Source organism: Taudactylus pleione, unplaced genomic scaffold, assembly GCF_031769625.1.
Source record: "Taudactylus pleione unplaced genomic scaffold, aTauple2 ptg000380l, whole genome shotgun sequence".
In the NCBI taxonomy this organism is placed as follows: domain Eukaryota; kingdom Metazoa; phylum Chordata; class Amphibia; order Anura; family Myobatrachidae; genus Taudactylus; species Taudactylus pleione.
Window position 1 is genome coordinate 7,592,719 of NW_028284781.1, and position 6,000 is coordinate 7,598,718.

The 6,000-nt window shown below is 44.7% G+C and overlaps 1 protein-coding gene across 1 annotated transcript in view; it reads right to left on the reverse strand.

Moving 5' to 3' along the window:
• The window catches only part of CREB5 (cAMP responsive element binding protein 5), a 566,841-nt gene extending 564,409 nt beyond the window's left edge, over positions 1-2,432 (reverse strand). The window contains exon 1 of the mRNA XM_088445420.1: positions 2,284-2,432. The gene's annotated coding sequence lies outside the window, so the exon portion shown is untranslated. The remainder of the gene's footprint in view (positions 1-2,283) is intronic.
• Between the last annotated feature and the right edge of the window lie 3,568 nt (positions 2,433-6,000).

Sequence of the window (6,000 nt, forward strand, 5' to 3'; positions counted from 1 at the left end):
AATAGCATATGGACACATGAGCTCATCATGCACATTGACATACATGTGTATATATATATATATATATATATATATATATATACATGCACACACACTAGATGTTTTTCTTTTGAATTGTGTTAAGAATGTAGTAGGAGTTTCTATATAAGATCCCGGAGTGTTTCCAGTGAACCTTTTTCGCATCCACTAAGCATCTTGCTGACCATTGCTTTCTTTGCACATCTGTCCTTGTACACTGCATGGGGCATTTTGCCTTCACAACCTGTTCCCTCCTGATAAATTGGCTCAAATTCTACTTGGTCAATCACTTGACCAAAATGTTCACACTGATGGCTCTTACCTTTTCAGTGACAGGCCAGCAAGTGAGCCCTAGATGTCCACTACTACAGTGTGTTCTTTACCTCTGAAATATAGCCAATGGCAGTTAACATTATAAACATTGGTCCTGGTTTTGATCTCCCTTCTATCCTAGTGACCCTCCAGACCTTAGTGTACCCCCCTTTTCTTCTCGCGCTTTCTTCTCCGTTCATGTTTTGGATGGGTGGAGATGTAATAAGATGATCAAGGACTTTGGAAAATCATATTTTACCACAATGAAGGATCTCTTGTCTTTTAACCTTTGCTTGAGGTCACAAGGTAAAGGTGATATACAGGAGAACTGTCCTGAGTCGAGTAACACAAAGTTTCATTTCGGCCACCTATATACATGAAACCACTGAGGCACTGACTGACAGCCCTTAATTAACACGGTCCTGTATTTTTGAACCTTGAGAAATTTGCAATTCTGTCATTTGTCACTTAAAATTCAACTGAATCGGTGTTGCTATAACGCATAGAAATTACAAGTCATTTAACCCCATTTCATTAACCTGTACCACTAACACTGCAACCATAGAACAACATCTCCAAATCAAAATTCCCACCAAAACTAAACTCACAGTGCATTAAACAATTAGCTGTGCACAAAACAAACATGTATGTATAGCCAATGTTTTTCTGTGAGGCAGACTGCACTGTCAGCATTTCTAACCCCTGAACCTTCACTATCTGGAGCTGTTAATCATACCCTCTTACTAGGCTGCAGAATGATGTAATGGCCTTCTGTCCAGCATTATTCCCAGCGATGTCTGAGAGGAAAACATACAAATACTGACACCTAACAACCAAATACGCACAGAGCACACTCCAACGCAGGCAACAGTACTTGTTATCCATAATGTGGAGGAGGATAAGGGCTGCTTAAAAAAATATTATAATAGAAAAAATGTCAGTCCATAAAGGCAACATTACAATAGTGCTAAATGTGATTTCAGAATTATTATTCAGTTTATGTAAACTACTAAAGAATGGTTTAATACCCAAATCCATTTATGCTGTGAAACGTTTCACCTTCTGGTCCTGCGTATTCTGTGGCGTGCCCTAGAGCTGAGTGCCCAGACTGATGACTCCATGCCACTGACACAATGGAAGGGTTATCTGACAGTTACCTATTGTTTTGTGTATTAGTTTGTGGAGGCAGCGAGACTGGCAGTGAAGAGTGGCGTCTTCTATACTGGGTGATGGCACCAGCATATTAATGACCAGCATATTAATGACCTGCTAATGATCACACTCTGTGGCTCTTCTCTAGGATCAGCTAAGCGCGAAAAAAAGTTTTCAAACTTTTACTGGACAGAAATGATACAAAGTGAATGTATTGTGTTGATTTTGCCGCCATCCCTGGTCTAAGGTGCAGGTGGTATAATAACCGTAGGATACAGTAAGCAGTACATACCGCCCTCCACCTGATGTACTTGTCACAGCTATACAGTGTCACTTTGTACAATACCGGACAACTATGTGCTACACACACCTGTGATCTGCTCTTATCTAAGAACTATATCACTAGTAGCAATTCTTACAACCTGTATTTAACCCCCTAAGGCACACAGTGACCCCCCCTTCATCCCCAGCACATCTTGGTCACAACTTCAATAAACTGTATTATAAAGTACTTTAAAAAGTTAAGTAACAAACTGACACTTCTTTCCTAACTGTTCCATCACTGGTGTGTAATTGTCTGGTGTGTAATTGTCAAAGTTGACTGCAAGTGACAGATCTCTCAACACTGCTCACTAATAGCATCCGTCTGCCTAAAATATAATTTTCACAATATTTATTTATTTTTTTAAAATATTATTTGAACACAAATTAGATTATATGTAATCAGCTGACAAATATACAGTATATCTATGCGAGAAAAACAAACTAAACACAAATATATTATCTTGCTTGTGAACTTACCCAACAAGTGTAGAAATGGATCAGTAAAAGTATGTGGGCGACTGCAGTATCTTAGTTTGTTAAAGAGAAAAAAAAAAATGAAAGTGATGAAAGTTGCTGGTCCCACAGACCTGAGCTGGAAGGGGTGCTGGAGCAGGTACGTGTTAATGTCACAGTCCTATCTATGGCTGCAGCATGTACAGGGCAAACACTTCTCACTCTTCTCACAGGCTGCTTAGAGACTCCTCTCCGCTTCTTTCTGGAGTGGGGAGTGACTTTCCCCCTGCATCACTTACACACACAGGCGGATTTAAAGACACAGTGCCCTGTACTACAAAGGAACCACGTTGGACTGAGGGAAGATTACAATACGTTCTATTTAGAGCAGCATTACATCACCTCTGGGTGACGTCACGTGGGATTCCTGAACTTCTAAATCATTGCTGAGGGAGAGGGGGTGTGGCCGTGGGCCGGGAGACACGCCCTCTGGAGGCTGGTGGTTCTCACTCAGCTGTAGCTCAGCTGCTGGGGGCTGACTCACGCTGCCGGCCGGGCTGCTGCTGAAGGAGACCCTGGCTGGCGGCTACGGGAGGAGAGCTCCACGTTGTCACACTACCGGGATGGCTAATGCTGCTTGTAAACACTATCAGGCAGGCTGCTGTCAGGGTCTCCACCGACATCTCCACTCCGTGCTGGAGCTTCTTCTCTCCAGTGTAATCCCGGCTGGTTACTGTCACTGCTTCACAACTTTTAATAACACTGACCAATAAAAAGAAATGTGCTCATAAAGTTTCTTACACACCCCCTCCACCCAGTCTCCCCCGCCGGCCGGGCACAGGCAAGTATTGTGGCTCTCCATCTGAGGTGTTAGAATGCTGAGACTTGTAGTTCTACAACAGTCAGAGAGCCCAGTCCCAATGGGCATACTGCAACTAGTAGTTTATGTAAAAGATGAAGAGTCCTATTGGGAGAAAAGTGCTATATAAATAACTATTATTACTATTAACCGCTTAACTGCCATTGCATTTTGCTAACAGTCACATTCCATGCAATTGCGCTGCGACATCTGTCTCCCACTTTTGAATGAGGAAATCCATTCTGCACATGCTGCACATTAAGTCCGCGTGCTCCAGCCCCCAGGCAGTGATGCCGCGGTATGTGACCACTGACACCACTGCCGAAATCGTGCCCCAGAATGTTATTTCTATCACAACAGCTGTAGTTATGCCATACTACTTGCCGACATTCAGCTCCCTCCTTCCGGGAGGGGGCAGCCAGGCTTCTGCGGTGGGGAAGCGTTGCGTGGCATAAGGGGGGTGTGGTGGGGAGATGATGCAGTTTTGGGGGCACGCGATAGTGTCATTGTGTGAAGGAGTGGGCGGGGCCGCGATGACACGATTTAATGCGAATCGTGTCATCCCCTCCCCTGCTGCGGTGTGTGTGGGGATGAAAGGGAGTCTGGGGGGATGCAAAGGGGTAGTGGGCGGTCAGGAGATTCGCCTACTGTTCCGGGCGGCCAGAAGCGCCATTATATTTTTGGTGGTTTCCTGGCTGTCCTGGGAGAGTAGGCATGTATGAGTTATGCTTAGATTTATAGTTCCACAGCAGCTGGGAAAATGCTTATTTGTGTCATAGGCAAATGCAGGGGGGTTTTTGGTTGCCAGGAAACCCCCCTCCCCAAACCATGACCGCGATAGCAATTAGTATATAATACAATTTTACTAGGGCTGCATATTTTAAAGCTCTCCTCAGTATCACAAATGACATAATTAGTATCCTTTGGATTATTTTAGTATCACATAAATTTATTAAAGGGCAATTAGAGTAGTTTTCATGAAAACTACTCTGTGCCCTTTAATGCGCATATTTTTAGTAAGCAGATCGCATTTCCCATACTTTTAATGGGAAATGTGATCTGCCTGAGATTTACTAAAAATTAATTGGAAAACAACAAGTGGGAAAGCCATGTGATAATAATGCCACCTTCAGATGGCATTATCAGGGCTTTCCCCCTGGTCCCCCGACTCCTGCTCTGCTCTGACAGGTAGGGCAGAGCCAAAAGCCGTCCCCTGTCATCAACTGTGTGGTCTATATACTGTAGACCACAAGCTGATCACTGGAAAAAAAATTGTTTTAAAAAAACAAACACTTGATTCCAGGGACCCAGCTCTGGGGCTCCGGTCAGCTGGACTCTGGGCTCCTGCATTGTGACCCTGGTCAGCTTTTTGATAAATTCCTTAATTTGTGATAATTTCCTGTGATATTTTCTAGGTGGGTGGTGGTAAATAGGGCCCTAATACTGTGGGATAGTGTGTGTTATATACACTATACCATGCATAAGTAGACCAATGTGTACATATATGTCCAGGGCTGGTTTTAGGTTCTTCTGCTGCTCCCCCAGAATCCTGGAGCATCGATCACCGAGGTAAGTGTCAGTGAGCAGGGGTCGCGGGGGGAGGGGAAGTTGCGGTGGGGTTGATGAGTTGGTGGCTCATGCGCCGGCACCTTACTGTATTTTTAGCTAAAAAATACAGTGAGCTGACTGCTGAGAAGATTCACAGGGGCAGAGCTTTATCGCAAGCTTTGTCTCTTTTTTATAAATTCTTGTGATATTTCATAGGCAAAAAATATCATAGGCAAATTTCATAGGCAAAAAATTAAGTCCGCGTGCTCCAGCCCCCAGGCAGTGATGCCGCGGTATGTGACCACTGACACCACTGCCGAAATCGTGCCCCAGAATGTTATTTCTATCACAACAGCTGTAGTTATGCCATACTACTTGCCGACATTCAGCTCCCTCCTTCCGGGAGGGGGCAGCCAGGCTTCTGCGGTGGGGAAGCGTTGCGTGGCATAAGGGGGGCGTGGTGGGGAGATGATGCAGTTTTGGGGGCACGCGATCGTGTCATTGTGTGAAGGAGTGGGCGGGGCCGCGATGACACGATTTAATGCGAATCGTGTCATCCCCTCCCCTGCTGCGGTGTGTGTGGGGATGAAAGGGAGTCTGGGGGGATGCAAAGGGGTAGTGGGCGGTCAGGAGATTCGCCTACTGTTCCGGGCGGCCAGAAGCGCCATTATATTTTTGGTGGTTTCCTGGCTGTCCTGGGAGAGTAGGCATGTATGAGTTATGCTTAGATTTATAGTTCCACAGCAGCTGGGAAAATGCTTATTTGTGTCATAGGCAAATGCAGGGGGGTTTTTGGTTGCCAGGAAACCCCCCTCCCCCCCATGACCGCGATAGCAATTAGTATATAATACAATTTTACTAGGGCTGCATATTTTAAAGCTCTCCTCAGTATCACAAATGACATAATTAGTATCCTGTGGATTATTTTAGTATCACATAAATTTATTAAAGGGCAATTAGAGTAGTTTTCATGAAAACTACTCTGTGCCCTTTAATGCGCATATTTTTAGTAAGCAGATCGCATTTCCCATACTTTTAATGGGAAATGTGATCTGCCTGAGATTTACTAAAAATAAATTGGAAAACAACAAGTGGGAAAGCCATGTGATAATAATGCCACCTTCAGATGGCATTATCAGGGCTTTCCCCCTGGTCCCCCGACTCCTGCTCTGCTCTGACAGGTAGGGCAGAGCCGGGAGCCGTCCCCTGTCATCAACTGTGTGGTCTATATACTGTAGACCACAAGCTGATCACTGGAAAAAAAATTGTTTTAAAAAAACAAACACTTGATTCCAGGGACCCAGCTCTGGGGCTCCGGTCAGCTGGACTCTGGG